Consider the following 23994-nt stretch of genomic DNA (forward strand, 5'->3'; position numbering starts at 1 on the left):
GCCAGTTAGAATGGCAAAAATTAACAAAACAGGAAACAGCAATTGCTGGAGAGGATGTGGAGAAAGGGGATCCCTCCTACATTGTTGGTAGGAATGCAGGTTGGTGCAGCCAGTCTGGAAAACAGTGTGGAGGTCCCTTAAAAAGTTAAAAATTGAGCTACCCTATGACCCAGCCATTGCACTACTGGGTATTTACCCCGAAGATACAGATGTAGTGAAGAGAAGGGCCATATGCACCCCAATGTTCAATTCAGCATTGTCCACAATAACTAAATTGTGGAAGGAGCCAAGATGCCCTTCAACAGACGACTGATTTAAGAAGCTATGGTCCATATATACAATGGAATATTACTCAGCTATCAGAAAGAACGAGTTCTCAACATTTGCTGCAACTTGGATGGCACTGGAGGAGATAATGCTAAGTGAAATAAGTCAAGCAGAGAAATATAATTATCATATGATTTCTCTCATCTATGGAACATAAGAACTAGGAAGATCAGTAGGGGAAGAAAGGGATAAAGAAAGGGGGGTAATCAGAAGGGGGAATGAAGCATGAGAGACTATGGACTCTGGGAAACAAACTGAGGACTTCAGAGGGGAGGGAGGTGGGGGAATGGGATAGGCTGGTGATGGGTAGTAAGGAGGGCACGTAATGCATGGTGCACTGGGTGTTATACACAACTAATGAATCATCGAACTTTCCATCAGAATCCAGGGATGTACTGTATGGTGACTAACATAATATAATAAAAAAAATATTAAAAAAAAAGAATGGCAAAAATTGACAAGGCAAGAAGCAACAGTTGTTGAAGAGGATGTGGAGAAAGGGGATCCCTCCTACATTTTTGGTGGGAATGCAAGTTGGTATAGCCACTCTGGAAAACAGTGCAGAGGTCCCTTAAATAGTTGAAAATTGAGCTACCCTATGACCCAGCAAACGCACTACTGGGTATTTACCCCACAGATCCAGACATAGTGAAGAGAAGGGCCATATGCACCCCAATGTTCATAGCAGCATTGTCCACAATAGCTAAATAGTGGAAGGAGCCGAGATGCCCTTCAACAGATGACTGGATTAAGAAGTTGTGGTCCATATATACAATGGAATATTACTCAGCTATCAAAAAGAACAATTTCTCAACATTTGCTGCAACATGGATGGCACTGGAGGAGATAATGCTAAGTGATATAAGTCAAGCAGAGAAAGACAATTATCATGTGGTTTCTCTCATCTATGGAACATAAGAACTAGGAAGATCAGTAGGGGAAGAAAGGGATAATGAAAGGGGGGAATCAGAAGGGGGAATGAAGCATGAGCATCTATGGACTCTGAGAAACAAACTGAGGGCTTCAGAGGGGAGGGGATGGGGGAATGGGGTAGGCTGGTGATGGGTAGTAAGGAGGGCATGTATTGAATGGTGCACTGGCTGTTATAAGCAACAAATGAATCATCGAACTTTACATCAAAAACCAGGGATGTACTGTATGTTGACTAACATAATATAATAAAAAATATTATTATAATAAAAAAATAATAATAAAAGTGTATTACAACAGAAAGCCAATCTGCAAAGATTGTATAAGTATTTTTGAAATTTTATTTTGTTATTTTTTTGGCTCTATATTTTTCTTTTCAGAATTTTCTATCACATCACTAACTGACTACAAGCTAAAGGAATAAAGACATCAGATATCATGCATAATAAGGAATACGGTTTCAAAAAAATAGGAAAGCGAATTCAAAAAAAAAAAAAAAAAAAAGCAAGGACCAGTCTCAGCAAACAACAACAAACGCTAAAGGAGGAGGGAGTATTTGATTTTTAGGATTGCCAAAATATATTAATCAAAATTTCCACTTTTGATAAAAGATTTATGATTTATTTAAAGAAACAAGAATGTATGGCCCATTCACAGAAGAAATCGAGAGAAATTGCATAAGGAAGCACAAGACATTGGACTTATGAGACTAAAACTTCAAATAAACTTTCTTAAGCTCAGAGAGCTAAAAAAATCATGGATGAAGTAAATGAAATTAGCAAAACAATGTCTCAACAGATAGAGAATATCAGTAAAGATAGAAATCACAGAAACTGAAAAGAATTCTTAAGATAAAAAGTATGATAGCTGAAATTTAAGAAACATTCAGTAAATCATTTGAACAGAATATTTGAGAATTCAGAAAAAATCAGTGAACTTAAAAATAGATTAAATGAGGGGCACCTAGATGACCTAGTTGGTTGAGCTTCCAACTCTTGATTTTGGCTCAGGTTGTGATCTTGGGGTCCATGGGATGGAGCCCCACATTGGACTCTGTGCTTAGCATGAAGTCTGCTTGTCTATCTCCTTCTGCTTCTCACCCTGCTCATTCTCTCCCCCGTCTCTCCAATAAATAAATAAAATATTCAAAAAATAGGTTAATTGAAATTATCCAGTCAGAGGAACAGACAGAAATAAAATGAACAGAAGATGGCGGGGGGAGGAGGAGGAAGGGCGGAGGGAAGGCCCAAAAAGCTATGTAAAGAAATATTGGCCGAAAACTTCCAAAATATGATAAAATACATAAATCTACAAATTCAAGAAGTTCAGTGAACTTCAAGTAAATAAAAAACAAAGATATACAGCAAGATGCATTATAATCAAATTGCTAAGAACCAAAGACAAAGAGAGAATAGTCTTTGAGAAACAACTTGTACACAGGGATCCTCAATAAGATTAGCAATTTCTCAACGGAAACCATAAAAGCCAGAATGCACTAGGATAACATACTTAAGTGGTGATATAAACTTCAACTAAGAATTCCAATCTGACAAAACTATACTTAAAAAACTAAGAAGAATTAAGAAATTCCCAGATTAAAAAGGAAAAGCTGAACTAGTTCATTGTTGATAAACCTCCCCTAAAAGAAATGCTAATAAAAATTCTTTAAGCTAAAATTAAAGAACACTAAACATTAACTCAAAGCCATAAAGAAGAATAAAAAAATAAAACACTGATAAAGTACCTTTTGAGTACTTATTGAATTGTTATTGAATTTCAGGTATTATTGAATTTTGAGTCATAACTCCTTTTCTCAAATATTATTTAAAACATGAATAAAATAATTATAAAATGATATTAATGAACACAAATGTATAAAGATGTAATTTGTTACAGCAACAACATACAGGGAAAAGGATGGAGCTATATAAGAACAGAATTTTTTCTATATTATTGAAGTTCAGTTTGCATTAATTGAAACAAAATCATTATAAGTTTAAGATGTTAATTGTAATCTCTAGAAACAAAACAAATGAATAAAGAGGAAAAAAGAAAAGGAAAGGCAAACCAAGAAACATACCCTTAACTGTAGAGAAAAATGTGATGGTTACCAGATGGGAGTGGGATGGGGGATGGTTGATAAGTGATGAGTATTAAGAAGTGCACTAGTTGTGGGAGTACCAGCTGTTATATGGAAGTGCTGAATCACTATATTGTACACCTGAAACCAATATTACACTGTAAGTGAACTATCTAGAATTTAGATAAAAAAATTTAAAAGATACAGAAAACAAAAACAAAATAATCAAAGTCCTTCTGTGTCAATAACTGATACAAATGAAATTGAATTATACTCTCTAATTAAAAGACAGAGACTGTAGTCCCAATAGTTTATTGTTGTTTTTATGTCAGTGCAGGAAATAAAGGAGCCATATTTTGAAAAATGTTACTACAGCTGATTGAGAGAAATTACTCCCTGTGTTCTCTCCTAGGATTTTTATGGTTTCAGGTCTCACATTAAGGTTTTTAATACATTTTGGGTTAATTTTTGTGCATGGTGTAAGAAACCAGTGCAGTTTCATTCTTCGGCATGTAGCTGTCCAGTTTTCCCAACACCATTTGTTGAAGAGACTGTCTTTGTCCCATTGCACATTCTTGCCTCCTTTGTTTAATATTAATTGACCATATAAGCATTGGTTTATTCCATAGTTCTCTATTCTGTTCTATTAATGTGTCTATTTTTGTGCCAGTACCATATTGTTTTGATTCTTATAGCTTTGTAATATAACTTGAAGTCTGGAATTGTGATACATCCAGTTTTGTTTTTCTTTTTCAAGATTACTTTGACTATACATCAAAATAAAATGCTTCTGTGCAACAAAGGAAACAAATAATGAAACTAAAAGAAAATCTATGGATGGGAGAGATACTTGCAAATGACATATGTGATAAAAGATTAGTATCCAAAATATATAAAGAATTTGTACAACTTGACACCAAAAAACCCACAAATAATCCAATTAAAAAATGGGCAGAAGATATGAGTAGATATTTCTTCAAAGAAATATACAGATGGCCAACAGAGCCATGAAAAGATGCTCAAAATCACTCATTATCAGGAAAATGCAAATCAAAACTGTAATGAAATATCACTTCACACCTGTCAGAATGGCTAAAATCAAAAACAAAAGAAAAAATAAGTGTTGGTTAGGATGTGGAGAAAAAGGAGTCCTCGTGCTGGGAATGCAAACTGATATAGCCAGTATGGAAGACAATACAAAAGTTCCTCAAAAAGTTAAAAATAGAACTCTCCTATGATTCAGTTATCACACTACTGGGTATTTACCCAACACTAATTCAAAGGGGTACATGCACCTCTATGTTTATTTCAGCATTATTTACAATAGCCAAATTATGGAAATAGCCTTAGTGCCCATCAACACATGAATGGATAAAGAAGAAGTGAGATTACACACACACACACACACACTCCACTCATATGTGGAATTTGAGAAAAAAAAACAATGGAAAAACAAGAGAAAGAGACAAACCAAGAAACAGACCCTTAACTGTAGAGAACATACTGATTATTACTGGAGGGGAAGGTAGGTGGGTGGATAAGTGAAATAGGTGATGGGGATAAAAGAGTACACTTACCTTGATGAGCACTGAGTAATGTATAGAATTGTTTTGTACACCTGAAACTAATATAACACTGAATGTTAAGTACATTGGAATTAAAATAAAAACTTAATGTAAAAAAAGTAAGTGGACAGGTTATGAGAAAAATTAAGTGAAATATCATATATAGTGTTCTTGGAATATTGTCTGACACACAGTAATTTCCCAATAAATGATTGTTATGAAAAAAATACATAAAAGATATAAACTGGCAGAACGGATAAAAATATATAATCCAATTTTATGCAGTTTAGGTGGACTCATTTCAGATACAATGATACGAATAGATTAAGTGAAAGGATGCAAAAAAAGTTAAATTAAAAACTTATGAGACAAAGAAGGATATTAAATAGCAATAGAATTGTATATTCATCAAGAAGACAAAACAATTATGAACTATAAATGCCTAACAACTGAGTCCCCAAATATATGAAGCAAAAATTGCCATAAGTGAAGAGAGAAATACACAGTTTTACAATAATAGTTGGGGACTTCAACACTCCACTTTCAATAGTGCATAGAACAACCAGAAGATCAATAAAAGAAAAAGAAGACTTAACACTATAAACCAAGCATATCTAACAGACTAAACCAAAACCACACCTCCAAACAGCAGAACATGCATTCTTTTCAAGTTCACATGGGGCATTTTCCTAGACCCCATGTTAGGCCAATAACCAAGTCTAAATAAATTTTAAAAGTTTGAAATCATGAAAAGTAACTTTTTCAATTACAATGCAATGAAACAAAAAGAAAAAAATCAATGACAGAATGAAAACTTAAAAATTCACAAGAATGTATTTTGGCAATAACTTTTTAGATACAACATCAAAGAGGTGATCCATGAAAGAGATAATTGATAAGCTTGACTTTATTAAAATTAAAACCTTTTGTGCTGTGAAAGACAATATCAAGAGAATGAGAAGACAAGCCACAGACTAAGGTAAAATATTTGCAAAATACATATCTGATAAAAGACTATAATCTAAAATGTATAAAGAACTCTTAAAACTCAACAAGAAAAAAAAAACCTCAATTAAAAATAGGCAAAAGTCCCGAATAGACACCTGATCAAAAATATAGATATGACAAATAATCATTTTTTAAAAAAATGCTCCATGTAATTTGTCATCAGGAAAATGCAAAGGAAAGCCACAATGAGATACCAGTACACACCTATTAGGATGGCCAAAATCCTAAACACTGACAACACCAAATGCTGATGAGAATATGGTATAACGGAGCTCTCATTTATTATTGGTGGAAATGTAAAACGGTACAACCACTTTGAAATAGAGTTTGACAGATTATTACAAAACTAAACATGTTCTTACTATACAATTCAGCAATTGTATTACTTGGTATTTACCCAATGGAGTTGAAAATATATGTGTACACAAAACTTTGCACATAAAATTTTATAGCAACTTTATTCATGATTGCCAAATCATGTGAGCAGCTAAGATGTCCTTCGGTAGATGAATGAATAAATAAACTGGCCCATCCAGAAATTGGAATAGCATTTAATGCTAAAAATAAATGAGCTATCAAGCCATGGAAAGACACAGAGGAAACAAATACATATTACTAAGTGAAAGAAGCCAGTTTGAAAAAAGTTACATATTCTATGATTGCAACTACATGGCATTCTGAAAAAGCAAACTTATGCAGAAAGTAAAAAGATTAGTGGTTGCTAGAAGTTACTGGGGATGTAGGAGTTAATAGGAAGAACACAGAAAATTTTTAAGACACTGAAACTGTTCTGTATGGTACTATGATGGTTGATACATGTCACTAAAAGTTTGTCAAAACCCATAAAATTTACAAAACCAAGAGTGAATCTTCATGTAAACTATGGACTTCGAGTGAAATTGTCTCAATATACACTTATTGATTATGACAAATCTGCTACTGTGGTGCAGAATGTTATTAGTAGAAGAAGTTGTGTGTGGGTAAAAGTGGGAGACAGGGAAATATGAGTACTCTGTATTTTCCACTTAATTTTGCTGTGAAACTAAGATTGCTCTAAAAAATAGTTTTTAATTTAAAAAATCCAAATAAAGTAAATTTCATAAAATAGATGGTTCGTTTGTGAATCATAGCAAACTTTTAAAGAAGAATTAACACCAATCCTATGCAAACTCTTCCAAAAACAGATAATTAAGGAGCACTTGCTAATTTATTCTATGAAGCTACATTTTCATAAAAGTTGAAGGACTCATATTTCATAGCCTATAAAGCTATAGTAATCAAAACAGTGTGGTACTGTCATAAAGATAGATGTATAGAACAATGGAATAGAATAGGAAGTCTAAAAGAAAATCATATATCTACAGACAGTTGATTTTCAACAATGGCATCAAGACCATTAAATAGGAGAGGAATATTATCTTCAAAAACTTGTAAGGGAATAACTGGGTATTCATATGAAAGAAAGCATGAATTTATACCCCTCACTATACACAAATACAAAAATTCACTCAGTTAAATACTATGAGAATGAGAGATACACTCTGGAAAGCTGGGGTAGCTATCTTAATTTCAGATAAAGCAGAACTCAGAGCAAAGAAAATTATCAGGGATAAAGAGGGACATTACATAATGAGAAAGTGGTCAATTCTCCAAGAAAACATAACAATCTTATTTATGTGCCTAAAACCACAGTGACAAAGTATTAGAGGCAAAAAATGATTAAACTAAAGGGCACAATAGGCAAATCCACTTTTTACAGTTGGAGACATCAGCACCTCTCTTTCAGTAATTGACAAATCATCAAGCAGACAAAAATTAGTAAGAATAAAATTGACCCAAGCAACATTGTCAAGCAACCCAATCTAATTGACATTTAGAGAATACTGTCTCCTAAACAGTGGAATATACATATTCACAAACTCACATGAAACATTTCCAGAGTTAGAACCTATTTGAGCCATAAAATAATTTAACAAATTTAAAGGATAGAAGTCATGCAAAGTATGTAATCAACACACAATGGCATTAAATGAGAAATTAACAATAGATGATAGAAAATTCCTGAAAAGTTAGAAATTCAAAAGCACACTCCTGAATACTACAAGGAGAACAAGTCTCAAGGGAAACTTAAAAATATTTGTTTTAAATTAAAATGAAAATGTTTTCAAAATTTGGGAAGAACACAGCAAAAGTATCATTTATAGGAAAGTATAAAGCATTAAATTTGTATATAAGAAAAGAAGATCTGAAATCAATAATCCAGGCCTCCATATTAAGGAACTAGACAAAAAACCACAATTTATTCCTAAAGTGATTATTGAAAAGAAATAATAAAAGCCACAGCATAAATCAATGATACTGAAACCAGGAAAATAATAGAGGAAATTAGTGAAACCAAAAACTTGTTCTCTGAAATGATCAATAATTTTGATAAACTTCTAACCAGAAAAATAACAAAGAAGACACAAATTATCAATAAAATAGATGAAGGATAGTTCATCACTATAATTACTATGAACCATAAAATGATAATAAAATAATACTATGAACAACTCTATGCCCACACATTTAATAAATTAAATAAAATGGACCAATTCCTTAGAAGACAAACACTACAAAACATCATAGAAGGAGAAATAAATAATATGAATTGGACTATATTAAAATATATGAATGAATAATAAATTTCCAAAAATTAAGCACCAGGACAAGCTAGTCTTAGAAGTGAATTGTACCAAATACTAAAGGAAGAAATGATAGTAATTTGCCACAATCTTTTCAAGAAAATAGAAGTAGGAGAAACATTTCCTAATTAATTCTGTGAGTCCTGCATTATACAAATATTAAGACCAGATAAATACATTACAAAAAAGAAAACTATAGTTCAATATCTTTCACAAACATAAATGTGAAAACCATCAAGAAAAATAGTAGCAAATAATATCCAACGTGTATGAAAAGAATTATAGTGCACAAACAGTTGTGATTTATTCCAGGTTTGCAAAGCTGGTTCAACATTTGAACATCAATTAAATTAATCCACCACTTCCACAGGTTAAAGAAGAAAAGACATGTGACTATATTAATTGGTGTAGAAAAATCAACTGGCAAAATCTAACATCCATTGATTTAAAAATGCTTATTGAACTAGAAATAGAAGAGAATTTCTTCAACTTGATAAATATCTACAAAAAATAATACCTAAAATGTTAATTAATTGTGAAAAAATGGATGTTTTTCTCTAGGAGTGGAAATAAGGCAAGGCTGTCCTCTCTCATCATTCTTACTGAATATTGTACTGGAAATGCATAGTGTAATAGAACAATAAAAGGAAATAAAAATTACACAGATTGGGAAGATAGAAACAAAGACTATTTTGTGTTGCTGCCTTTGTTTGCAGATGAAAAAAATATATCTATATAGAAATTTCTTAGAAATAACAAATAAAAAATACTGTAACTTATAAGCGAGTTTATCAAAGTTGAACTATAAAGGTTAATATACAAAATTGATTGCTTTTCCATATACAAGAAATAAACAATATGAATTTGAAATCTAAAAAAGAAACAATACCATTTATAATAGCATCCCCAAAATAAAATAATTAGGTTTAAATCTAAAAAATATGTACAAGATCTAAGTGTATAAAATTTAAAATGTCTGATAAAAATCAAAGATCTAAATGAATTGAGTTTTTTGTGTGTTTATGAACTGGAAGGTGCTATATTATTAATATGTCCCATCTTCCCAACTTTATCATTAGATTGAACACAATTCCAATCAAAACCACAAGGCTATTTTGTAGATGTTAACAAACTAATTCTAAATTTATATGGAAAAGAAAAACACCTAGAATAGCAAACATAATGCTGAAAAAGAACAAAGTTGGAGGAATCTCACTATCTGATTTCAAGGTTCCATATAAATCTACAGTAATGAAGATAATTTGGTATTAGTAAAATAATAACTACACAGGTTAGTGGAACAAAACAGAAATTCCAGAAATGAACCCACACAAATATAGCCAATTGATCTTTGACAATGGAGTAGAGCTAATTCAATGAGAAAGAATAGTCCTTCCAACTATTATCACCAGAACAATTAGATATTCATAAGCAAAAACAAAAATAAATCTGACAAAGACCTTACATATTTCAACATAATTAATTCAAAAGGAATCACAGACCTAAATTTAAAATGTGAAACTGTTGGTGGGAATGCAAGTTGGTACAGCCACTTTGGAAAACAGTGTGGAGGTCCCTTAAAAAGTTAAAAATTGAGCTACCCTATGATCCAGCAATTGCACTACTGGGTATTTACCCCAAAGATACAGACGTAGTGAAGAGAAGGGCCATATGCACCCCAATGTTCATAGCAGCATTGTCCACACTAGCTGAATTGTGGAAGGAGCCGAGATGCCCTTCAACAGATGACTGGATTAAGATGTGGTCCACAGAGTCCATAGTCTCTCATGCTTCATTCCCCCTTCTGAGGGGAGGGGGTGGGAGAATGGGATACACTGGCGATGGGTAGTAAGGAAGGCACATATTGCATGGTGCACTGGGTGTCATATGCAACTAATGAATCATCGAACTTTATATAGAAAATGAGGGATGTACTGTATGGTGATTAACATAATATAATAAAAAATATTATTATAAATAAAGAAAAGAAGATGTGGTCCATATATACAATGGAATGTCACTCAGCCATCAGAAAGAATGATTACCCAACATTTGCAGCAACATGGACAGGACTGGAGATTATGCTAAGTAGAATAAGTCAAGCAGAGAAAGACAATTATCATATGGTTTCACTCATTTATGGAACATAAGAAATAGCAGGAAGATAGGTAGGAGAAGGAAGGGAAGAATGAAGGGGGGTAAACAGAAGGGGAAATGAACCATGAGAGACTATGGACTCTGGGAAAGGAACTGAGGGCTTCAGAGGGGAAGGGGGTGGGGGACTGGGATAGGCCCATGATGGGTATTAAGGAAGGCACATATTGCATGGTGCACTGGGTGTTATAGGCAAATAATGAATCATGGAACACTACATCAAAAACTAAGGATATACTGTATGGTGACTAACATAACATAATAAAAAATTATTATTAAAAAATTTAAAAATTTAAAAAAATGTGAAACTATAAAAAAAATGTAGAAGAAAACACAAGAAAAATATTGGTGACCTTGGATTTAGTAATGAGTTTTTAGTGCAACACCAAAAACAAGACTAGTGAAAGAAAACAAAATAATTTGGATTTTATTAAAACTAAAAAAAAAAAATCTGTTCTTTTGAAGACACAATTAAGAGTGAAGAGACAAGCCACAAACTGAGGGAACATATTTGCAAAACACTTATCTGATAAAGGCCTTCTTTCCAATATATGCAACTCAAAAATAACAGAACAAACAACCCACAATGCATGAAAGTATAAACAAACACTTCATGAAAGAATTATTCAGATAGAGAATAATCATAATCATATGATGTCAGCATCATTTGTAATTAGGGTACTGTGAATTAAAACAATGAGTTATCTCTATACATCAATTAGAAAAGTACAAATAACTAGCAATGTCAATTGCTAATGAGGATACAGACCAACAGGAACTCTCATTCACTGCTTATAGAAGTGCAAACTGGTACAGCCACCTTGGAATGCAGCTGGAAGTTTCTTACACAGACAAACATAGTAAGAAGTCCATACATGTACATTCAATTAAGTTTCTACTAGGCTGCCAAGAGTATACAATTGGAAAAGAAGAGTCTCCTTAACAAATGGCCTTGGGAAACCTAGATCTCTACATGCAGAAGAATGAAGTTAGATTACTTATATACAAAAATTAACTCAAAGCAGGTTAAAGATAAACTTTAAAACTGACACTATAAACTTCTTAGAAGAAAACATAAGGGCAAATATTCATGACCTTCAATTTGGCAATGGTTTCTTAGAAATGACACCAAAAGCACATGTAAGAAAAGAAAACATTGTTAAATTGTACTTCATTAAAATTAAATTCTCTTGTGCATTGAAGGCCATTATTCAGAGTGAAAAGTCAATCCAAAAAAAATAATGAGAAAAGAAAACCCACACATATGATAATAGTTTAATGGCCAGGATATATAAACAACTCTGACAGCTCAACAACAAAAAATAACAAACAACACAATTGAAAATTGGGCCAAGTACTTGAACAGATTTCTCCCCAAAGACAATATGCAAATGGAAAATAAACATATTAAAAGATACTATCACTAATCATTAGGGAAATGCAAATCAAAACATGACATACCTGTTCATATACTTTAGAATGGCTATTATTCAAAAACAGGAAATAACTAGTGTAGGCAAGTATGTGAAGAAAAGGAACCCTTATGCTTTGTGGTTGGGAATGTAAAATGAATGGTGCAGCTGCTCACTAAACATTTTGATAGTTCCTCAAACATTTAAACATAAAATTAACATATGACCCAGAAATTCAACTCTTAAATATATACCCAAAAGAATTGAAGATGGAGACACATATACACCAATGGTTACAACAATGTGCCACCAAGAATGAACTGAAACCCGAAATGGCAAAATACTTTTATTAAGCATCTTGCTTAAAGAACAATATCACCTCCCACTGGTGTTCCTATGATCTGACATTTAGACTTGTCCTCACCATGTGAGGTTTTTAAAAATCATCTTTTCTAAATGATAAATCTCCCAAACTCCTTGAGACTTTCAAAGATAATCCCCATCTGTTTAAAATTGTTCAGAGACGTCTCAATGGATGCACCAATTCACACAGATAAACACCTATCAAAAGAGGCTGTGACATTGATGGGGGGCCCCTTTGGAAGCCAGCTGTTCCAGTTCTTTCATAAGACTTTCCTCAAGCCCAGAAAAGCAAGTAATGCCCCTAGACAGCACAATTTTCACAAAAAGATTCTTCTGAATTTTAGCGCCACCCTTCATAATGCTGCTGGAGACTATTTTGGAGAGTCCCAGATTGTGGATACCCAGCTGGTCAGATGCAAAAAGAATCTCAGGCACCAGGTACAGCTGGTTCTCAATGTAGATGGCATTCTCAATTGGCTGTTTATATTCTCTCAGTTGGCAGTTTGTATTGCATGATCTCATCTGGCCTCTTACATAGTTCTTTTCTGGCTCCAAGGCCATATAACAAAGCTTCTCTTTGATGTCATTCAGTAAGACCTTGTCAAATATACAAAGGAAGGTGCTCACACCAGTGAGAAGGAACCAGGTGATATGCTATGTGACGTCCTTCCTTGTCATATAGAGCTTGATGAGAGCATTACGTAGGGAATAACCCTCAAAGATAGGGACAGTGCAAGTAACCCCATCCCCATTAGTCCCATGACAGAGGTAGAGCTGTATAGAGTGCTACCACTGCATGGTTAGACAGGTAGAAGGCAGGCACTTTGAAGGTCTCAAACATCACTTCTGCTATTTTCTCTCAAATCTTTCTTGGGTCCAAGAAGGGTTTAGTTATGAGCACAGCCCAGTGACAGGGTTTTACTTTCAGCTCCCATTCAAAAAGATACTTTCAGAGTTTCTCCATGTCACCATATCCTATTACCAGTCCATACTCATGGGGGAAGTGCAAATGCAAGCCTTCATACTTATATGGGATTTCTTCCCTACAAAGTACTTTTTCTAATTGGCTCCTGACAAAAGCATGCTTAATTTTGGATACCCCATGACAAAACTGATGACATTATGGGGTCCAATCTCTCTAGACATGGCTGCTTTGCAGAGTCCTGGTCCATTGTCAAAAATTATAGCTGGAATATCTACTACATATGTGTTAAACACTTCTACAGTGTGCTCTTTCAAACTTCAACGAAATAAAGGAAACTTGATCACTTTGTAAGACAACAAGCACCTGTGGATGTCCCCAGAGAACATCAGAGACTTTAAAGAGTATGGTTTCTGAGCCATGTGCACTTCCTGCTTGGTGCAAGCAGAGGAAGGCAAACCATACCTATGAACAGCTTTGATAAACCTGTGAACTTGAAGCCGAGACCAAGCATTAGTACCAAGTGAAGGTACCAAGCTATGTCCCTGTCCCAGAGAACTGTTTTTTTTCTGCTCTGTTCAGCTGATATTTATGGAATGACGAAAATACCCTTCCCTTCGTAAGGGGAAAAGCTAAGCACTTGATACAGGTCTGGGTCTGAGTGGGGATTCCTGCAACTCAGTTCCAGCACCACTCAGAACATTTCTCTTTCCCCCTTCTTACAGTTATTTTTAAACAACTTTGAGACAAATTTTGCATACCATACAATTTACCAATTTAAAGTATATAATACAATGATTCTTATTATATTCGATGATAGGTACAAACATCATAGATATCAATTTATATTATTTTCATTAGCTCAAACAGAATCCCATACCCTCTAACCAGCACATCTTCAGACCATTCCCCCAAGCCTTAAGCAACCACTAATATATTTTTTGTCTTTATGGATTTACCGCTTTTGCATATTTCTTGTGAATGGAAGCATAAAATATGTTAACTTTTGTGACCAATTTCATTTTCTTTATATATTGTTTTTGAGGTTCATACATTGCTTAGAGATAGCACATTGTGTTTATCCATTCATCAGTTAACAGGCATATGGATTTTTCCCATCTTTGACTATTAAGAAATATACTGCTAGAAACAATCTTGAATATGTTCTTTGGAAAGACTTAGGTTTTCATTTCCTTTGGTTATATATCTAAAAAATGGAAAAGCTGAGAAATATGATAATACTATGTTTAATTATTTCAGGAACTATCAGTCTGTTTTCCGAAGTGTCTCATGCATTTTACATTCAAACTAGCAGTGTAGGAGAGTTCCTACTTTTCCACATGCTCACCAACACTAATTAGTATCTGACTTTTTTATTCTAGGCATTATATTGTGATATGGCATCTCATTTAGATTTTGATTTCTTTTTTAAAAATTATTATTATGTTATGTTTGTCACCATACAGTACATCATTAATTTTTGATGTAGTGTTCCATGATTCATTGTTTGCATCAACATGGATGGAACTGGAGGAGATTATGCTAAGTGAAATAAGTCAAGCAGAGAAAGATAATTATAATATGGTTTCACTTATTTGTGATTTTGATTTCTATTTCCTTGATAGCTAATGATGTCAAGTGTCTTTTCATATGTTTATTGGCCATTAGTTTATTGCTTTGGAGAAATATCTATTCAGTTCAGTCCTTTTTAGAGTAAGTTTGTAAACTCAAAATGGTTAAAGGACCTCAGTGTGAGACAGGAATCCATCAAAATCCTAGAGGAGAACATAGGCAATGACCTCTTCAACATTGACCACAGTGACTTCTTTCAAGACATGTCTCTAAAAGCAAGGTAAACAAAAGCAAAAATGAACTTTTAGGACTTCATCAAGATAAAAAATTTTGCACAGCAAAGGAAGCAGTCAACAAAACTAAGAGGCAACCCATGGAATGGGAGAAGATATTTGGAAATGACATTACAGATAAAGGATTAGTATCCAAGATTTATAAAGAACTTCTCAAACTCAACACCCAAAAAACAAATAATCCAGTCATGAAATGGGCAGAAGATATGAACACAGACTTCTTCAAAGAAGACATACAAATGACTAGCAGACACATGAAAAAATGTTCAACATCACTAGCCATCAGGGAAATACAAATCAAAACCATAATGAGATACTACCTTACACCAGTTAGAATGGCAAAAATTAACAAAACAGGAAACAACAATTGTTGGTGAGGATGTGGAGAAAGGGAAACCCTCTTACACTGTTGTTGGGAATGCAAACTGGTACAGCCACTTTGGAAAACAGCATGAAGTTTTCTCAAGACATTAAAAATAGATCTATCCTACAACCCAGCAATTGCACTACTAGGTATTTACCCCAAAGATACAGATGCAGTGAAAAGAAGGGGCACCTGCACCCCAATGTTTATAGCAGCAATGTCCACAATAGCCAGACTGTGGAAGGAGCTGAGATGCCTTTCAACAGATGAATGGATAAAGAAGATGTGGTTCGTATATACAATCGAATATTACTCAACCATCAGAAAGGATGAATACCTACCATTTGCATCAGCATGGATGGAACTGGAGGAGATTATGCTAAGCAAAATAAGTCAAGAAGAGAAAGACAATTATCATATGGTTTCACCCATATTTGGAACATAAGGAATAGCATGGATGACCACAGGGGAAGGGAGGGAAAACCGAATGGAAAGAAATCAGAGAGGGAGACAAATCATGAGAGACTCTGGACTCCAGAAAACAAAGTGAGGATTGCAGAAGGTTGGGGGGTGGTGGATGGGGTAACTGGGTGATGGGTATTAAGGAGGGCATGTGTGGTAATAAGCACTGGGTGTTATATGCAACTAATGAATCATTGAACACTACATCAAAAACTAGTGATGTATTATATGTCGGCTAATTGAACTTAATAAAAATAAATAGAAAATAAATTTAGTTTCTCTTTGTATTACTGAGTCGATAGTTCTTTATATATGCTAGATAAAACTACCTTATCAGATATATGATATTCAAATATTTCTCTCATTCTGTGGGTTGTCTTTTCACCTTCTTGATAGTGTCTTTTGAATCACAAGCATTTGTATTTTTTTAAAGATTTTTTTTTTTTTTGAGAAGAGAGCAGGAATGGGGGGGGGAGGGGCAGAGGGAGAGAGAGAAGCAGACTCCCCACTGAGCAGAGAGCCTGACGTGGAGCTTAGTCCCAGGACACCAAGATCATGACATGAGCTGAAGGCAGATGCTTAACTGACTGAGCCACCTGGGCGTCCATCAGGCATTTGTATTGTTGATAAACTACAATTTATCTATTTTATTTTTTGTTGCCAGTGTTATTTGTGTCATATCTAAGAATCTATTGCCAAATCTGAGTTTGTGAAGACTTACCCCTATTTTTTCTTCTATGAGGTTTATAGTTTCAAATCATACATTTAAGTCTTAATCCATACTTATTTAATTTGGTATATGGTGTGAGGTATAGGTACAACTTCATTCTTTTGCATGTGGCTATCCTGAATACAGTAATGTATAAATAGAATAATATACCATGACCAAGTGGAATTTATTCCAGCCATTCATGGTTGGTTCAAATCAGGAAATCAATCAATATAATATATCATATTAATAAAAGGTAGAAACCATATAATCTTCTCAGTAGAGAAATAGCATTTGCCCAAATCCAACATCCTTCATAGTAGAAACACCCAAAAATAAGTAATAGAATTTAACTTCCTCAATTCATAAAGGACATCTATGAAAAAATCTATAGCTAGCATTATACATAATAGTGATAGACTGAATGCTTTCCACCTATATCAGGAACGTAATGAGATGTTCATTCTCATTACTCTTATTCAATATTATACTGAACATTCTTACTAGGCTATTAGTCAAGAAAATAAACTAAGAGGCCTCCAAATTGGAAAGGCAGATGTAAAATTATATGCATTTACAGATAACATAGTCCTACATACAGAAAATCCTAAGGAATCCACAAACAAACAAAAAATATCAGCAAGGTTGTGGAATTTAAAAAAATCAATATAATCAATATTCAATTAAAAATCAGTATGATTTTTATTTTATACAATGTCAATGAACAGTCTGAAAATGCATTTGCAAGCAGAAATAGAAGGATTTCAATTGGAAGAGAAAAGAACATAAACAGAAACCATAGCAGATAGGTGTTGTGACTATTTGTGATATAGTAGTAAATGCTATGTTGTACTGCCCAGTTCCCACCATTCAGAACCAATGTATTTATCCTCCAGTTGCCAGGAGTGTTGCCTGCTGATGACTCACAGCCAGGGATATTCCTAGATATTCTTCTCAGCTAACGGAAGCTGAATTGCCTAAGGTTGTGCTGCCTCCCCAGGAGCAGCCTATATCCAATGACTGGTCAATGAGGGAGATATTGTCCTAGCCCCTTGATTCAAATTGCATGAACTGTGAAGGCCCATCCCAGGTCAGTTGCCCCCATGAGATTAGCTGAAGCTTGTTATGCAAATAAACCACAGTTTAATTTATGACTGCTCAGTTTTGCTATGCTTACTCCCTCCTATGTATTCATGCCAATTGCACTCAACAACATACTCTCTGAATGCCAATATCAGTCTTAATGCCCATATCCAGAAAACATAACATAAAAGGGTTTGCCTCTGAAGTAATTTGAGGAAGCAGAATCTAAAGTGGAATTTTGAATCTTAATAATTCACTGGCCAGGAAGCAATGACCCCACAGATAGTATCCGTCATGTTCTAGGAGTGCAATTGTAAAAGAAAAAAAAATCTCACCAGTGATGGACTGGAATCAGATATACTAATGAGAAGGAATACAATGGCTACACTGGTGGGTGCTGTATCTCAGGATTCTGAGAATTTTGGGAAAAGTAGTAATTATAAGTACAATGGAATTTGATGGTGCCTGCTGAATAACATCGTTACACTGGAGAAAGACAATGAAAGGTAATTAATCAACAATATAATGCAAAGTGCAAAAGTGAGAACCTCTTTGACAATTTCTAAAGAGACTCTTATCTCACATCCAGAGGACAAAAATAAGTGAGACTCAGTTTCTTAATTTAATTATAAAGGTAGTGGGGTTCCAGATATGTTTTAATTCTTAGCCTTTGCAAGGCTGCTATGTTAAGGTCAGGGCTCTATTTGGGAAGAAGTGAGACCCTGAAATATAAGATGGAGACATCCAAAAAATATACTTAAAAATCTTGAATCACCATATTACACTAAAACATATAATTCTGCAAAGAATCCACTGTTCCCTGTTAAAGTCTGATACCTTTCTTCCTATAAGATAATGTGGGGGCCTCTGCACTTAAAGGTCCCTTCAGGCCTTTTTATTAATGAATGAATGAATGAATGTTTATTTAAATTCTATTAATCAACATATTATGTGTTATTAGTTTCAAAGGTAGAGGTCAGTGATTCATCAGTCTCATATAATACAGTGCTCATTACATCATGTGCCCTCCTTCAGGCTTTATCTACAGTACTGTTTCTGGCCACTAAGACAAATAACTGTAGTCAAATGACAACATAATCTGAACAAGGAAGCAGTGGATCTGTCAATATCAGTTTTAATAACATGGCAGTAACTCTGGAAGGTGTTGCTAATGCACTTCTAAGATGGCTCTTGAAAAAAAATATGGCTCTTGAAGCTTAGGCAATGTGATGGGCCATCCTAGATAATGAAGAAATAAATGAATTCCCATGTAACACAGTAGAAGGGATCAAAAGTTTTAGAAAAGTAGGTCTGCCAGAGTATGTATACCATACACAGATGATAAAAACCTACCAACCAACTATGTTCTCTGGGAGGGCTTTATTTTTCAAAATAATAAATCTGCATTGACTATCTTTTGGATATCTTCCATAGGTCATGGCTGCTGGTAGGAGATACTGTTACAGAACGGAGCTCAATGATAGCAATGTCAATGATAGGTTCTGAAATAATAAAGGCTAGGTGAAAACATTTATATGTAAGAAGTAAACTAGACATAATGAGGAGAATAAATGGCAAGTTAATAGTGGCATCCAGGGAAGCCTGTTCCAAAAAGAACTATAAGGATGGTTGATACTTTTGGAGACTGCATTTCTCGAGATTGAAATATTATAAAAGTAAAAAGTGGATAATAGAGGGGGAACCTGGGAAGACAGTGCAATAGGTGAATCCTAAGCTCACTTCCTCCCATGGATATGCCTAGATTAAAAGCCACATTAATATAACTAACCCAGAAAACAAACTGAAGACTGGAAGAAAAAGACTCTCCACAGTTAATCATAGAGAGGGGGATATATTAAAAATGGCAGGAAAGGTAGTGTCTTGAAATGGAACCAAACTAACTTACAAATAACCACATATAGGAGGGGTACCATGAGGGGAAAAAAAGGCATGGAGAGGAACAAACTTTGCAGTAATCACCCCACACAAGAGGGGCCTGCACTGGGAAGGTGAATATCCACAGTATTTGGCTTTGAATACCAGAGGGGTTTAACTATGCAAGTTTTTCCAATTAGTAGGGCTTAACACTAGTAAATTTAAAAATCACTGGGTTCATCTTTGGTAGAGTTAGAGGGCAATAGAAAATTGAGTCCTCACCCTTAAAGAGACAGCATAGCAAACAACACTGGCAAAAAAAAAAAAAAAAAAAAAACAACATAGAAGCAGCAGTTGGAAAAATTCCTGGGTTATACATGAAGATTAATTTACTAATCTCAGAAGATGTGCTTGAGGGGCAGGGACTTTTAGGAAACTTTCCCAGAAAAAAAGAGCAGGCTGGCACACTTTCTCTCCCCCTACCCAGCCTAGATACCTGGACACCTGCAGGAATCAGCATGAACACTCACCACCTAGCTTGCTATTACTGCATGCCCTGCCCCCACGTTCTTTTGCAGACTGCCCCATCCAACCCACCCCACTGGATAAGATTACATCCAAGGTGGCTCCTATCGCATTTCATTCTGCAAAAAGCCCTGACAGTGGCCAATACCACCATAAAGTGACTCTTGTTCTAGAGAAAGAGAAAGATAACCACACACACCAGTTCCACTGCAGCCCCAACAGTGAGCTAGGAGGAGATATATAATCTGACTGCCAGCCCCACCCACCACCCACCTCACAGGAGGCAGCACAAAGACAGAGTTCTATAGATTGGGGTCACTGCAAACCCAACAGACAGATTGGAGGGCAGACATCTTGTCTGACTGCAGGCCCTGCACACAAATGAAAGGCTCTTAGGGAACAAGGCAGGGAGAGTGCCCTGCAGTTTGGTGTGACCACAGTTCCAGAAAATGCACTGAGGGAAGACATCTGGTTTGACCATACTATAAAACCAAGGCAGCCCCAAACTGGCCCCTTAACAGCACAGAGATGAAACCTGCACAAAACGGGCTAAGAGGGCCATTACAGCCAACTGGACTGAATGCAAACACACCTCAACCACAACAGTAGGGCACGTGCATTAAATGAAGGAGGCACCCCCACAGTACCAGGAGCTAATGAAGAGAGAGATTGCACTACAAGTTACTACAAAACCTTTTCTTCATAAGGTCACTACATTCAAGATCAGGAGGCATAGCTGACATTCCTAATACAAAGAAACAAACACAGAGAGTTAGACAAAATGAGACAGAAGAATATGTCCCAAATGAAAGAATAGGACAAAATCATAGCAAAAGACTTAACTGAAATAAATACAAGCAATATGCTTGATAGAGAACTCAAAGAATGTTCACAAAGATACTAGATTTGAAAAAAGAGTGGAGGAGTTCAACTGAAATTAAAATATACCAAAGAGAATAAACAGTATATGACAGGGAGCAAAATCGATCTACAAACTGGGAAGAAAGAGTAATGGAAAGCAACCAAGCTGAACAACAACAACAAACAACAACAAATTTTAAAAAGAGAGACTACGTTAAGTGAACTCAGGGACATCATGAAGTGTAAGAACTTTTGCATTATAGAGATCCCAAAAGAGAAAGAGAAGGGAACAGAAAACTTATCTGAAGAAATAAAAGCATCCCTAATCTGGGGAAGGAAGCAGACATCCAGATCCATAAGTCACAGAGAGCCCCCAAAAAATGAACCAAAAAAGGTATACAACAAGACACATAAAAATTTAAATGGCAAAAACTGGTGACAAAGAGGAAATTTTAAAATCAGTGAAAGAAAAGAAAACAATTATATATAAGGGAAATCTCAGAAGACTAACAGCTTATTTTTCAGTAGACACTTTGTAGGCCAGAAGGAAGTAGCAGGATATACTCAAAGTGCTGGGAAGAAAAAAAAATTCAGCCAAGAATATTCTATCCAACAAGGCTACACACAGAAAAGAAAGAGAGAGAAAGATTTTCCCAAACAAATAAAAGTTAAAGAAATTTATCAGCACTAAACCAGCTCTACAAGAAAGGTTAAAGGGAATTATTTGAGTGGAAAGAGAAGGTCATAGTCAGGAAGAAGAAAATTAGGAAAAGAAAAAAAATTCAAAAGTACACACAAGCATAATAAAAGTAGTAGATTAATCACTTATAAAACCAGTATAAAGGTAAAAGAACAAGAGCAGTTAAATAAATTGTATCTATAAAAATCAGACTAATGAAATAAAAGGATGTACAGTGTGATATCATATACACTAAAGGAGGAGGGAGTAAAAGTTTAGTGATTTTAGTATTGGTTCAAATTTAAGTGATCATCATGCAAATACAGACTGCTATAAACATAACATGTTATATATAAACTTAATGGTAACCACAAATCAGAAAGCTATAATAGATACACAAAAAATAAAGAAAAAGGAATACAATCAAATCACTTAGAAAACTATCAATCCACAGGGAAGAAATGAACGGAGAAGAACTGTAAAAACAATCATAAAGCAAGTAACAAAATGGCAATAGGTATATACTTATCAATAACTTTGAATGTAAATGGACTAAATGCTCCAATCAAAACATATAGGGTGATGCAATGGATTTTGAAAAGCAAGACCCATTGATATGCTGTCTATGAGAGACTCATTTCAGACACATGAAGACTGAAAGTGAAAGGATGGAAAAACATTTATCATTCAAGTGGAAGCAAAAAGAAAGCTGTGGTAGCAATATTTATATCAGACAAAATAGATGTTAAAACACAGACTGTAACAGGAAACAAAGAAGGACACTACATAATCATAAAAGGAAGAATCCAACAAGAAGATAAAATAATTGTAAATATGCACTTAATATTAGAACCTTAAAATACATAAAACAACTATTAAGAGACATAAAGGAAGAAATTGATGAAAAAATAATAGAAGCGCTTTTAACACCCCACTTACATCACTGGATAGATCATCTAGACAGAAAATCAGCAAAGAAACATTGGGATTGAATGACACATTAGGTAGATGGATTTAAAATATATACAGAACAATCCATCCAAAAACAGTGGAATGCACATTCTTTTCAAGTGCACCTGGAACATTCTCTAGAATAGATCATGTTAGGCCACATAATAAGTCAAAACAAATTCAAAAAGATTGAAATCTTAGAATAAAAACTGAAATCTTATCATACATATTTTCAGCCACAATGGTATGAAACTAGAACTCAATCACAAGAAAATTTCTTAAAAGAATTCAAATCCCAGGAAACTAAATAACATGCTACTAAAAAATGAATGGATTAACCAAGAAATCAAAGAGGAAGTCAAAAAAACACATGGATAAGTCTTGCCAGAGGTTTGTCAATTTTATTAATTCTCTCAAAGAACCAGCTTCTAGTTCTGTTGATCTGTTCTACTGTACTCCTGGTTTCTAATTCATTGATTTCTGCTCTAATCTTGGTCAACTGCTTCGTTGTGTGTGGATTAGGCCTGTCCCTCTGTTGCTGCTCCAGCTTCTTGAGGTGAGAATATAAAAACTGCGTTTTAGATTTTTCTATTCTTTTGAGTGAGGCTTGGAAGGCTATGTATTTCCTCCTTAGGACTGCATTTGCAGTATCCCATAGGTTTTGGAACGTTGTGTTTTCATTCTCGTTGGTCTCCATAAATTGTTTAAATTGATTTTTGATTTCCTGGTTTATCAAATCATTCCTGAGCAGGATGGTTCTTAGTCTCCAAGTGCTTGAGTTTCTTCCAAATTTTTCCTTGAGGTTGAGTTCCAATTTCAAAGCATTGTGGTCTGAGAATATGCAGGGAATAATTTCAGTCCTTTGGTATCAGTTGAGACCTATTTTGTGTCCCAGAACATGGTCTATTCTTGAGAATGTTCCATGGGCATTAGAATAGAATGAGTATTCTTTGGTTCTGGGGTGTAGTGTTCTATATATATCTATGAGGACCAAGTCATCGAGTATGGCATTCAAAGCCTTTGTTTCTTTGTCGAGTTTTTGCATGGGTGTTCTATTTCTGATACTGGGGTATTGAGGTCCCCTACTATTAACATATTTTTATCTATATGTCTCTTTATTGTGTTTAAGAGTTGGCTTGTGTATCTTGCTGCTCCCCTGTTGGGGGCATATATAT

At 34.7% G+C, this 23994-nt stretch overlaps 1 protein-coding gene and 1 pseudogene across 1 annotated transcript in view; both read right to left on the reverse strand.

Annotated features, from left to right (window-relative positions):
- Window positions 1-23994, reverse strand: part of SMARCA1 (SWI/SNF related, matrix associated, actin dependent regulator of chromatin, subfamily a, member 1) — a 1457411-nt gene that overhangs the window by 37402 nt on the left and 1396015 nt on the right. The window lies entirely within an intron of this gene.
- Window positions 12613-23994, reverse strand: part of LOC113270997 (actin-related protein T1-like) — a 66956-nt pseudogene continuing 55574 nt past the window's right edge.

This window comes from Ursus arctos, chromosome X (assembly GCF_023065955.2).
Source record: "Ursus arctos isolate Adak ecotype North America chromosome X, UrsArc2.0, whole genome shotgun sequence".
In the NCBI taxonomy this organism is placed as follows: domain Eukaryota; kingdom Metazoa; phylum Chordata; class Mammalia; order Carnivora; family Ursidae; genus Ursus; species Ursus arctos.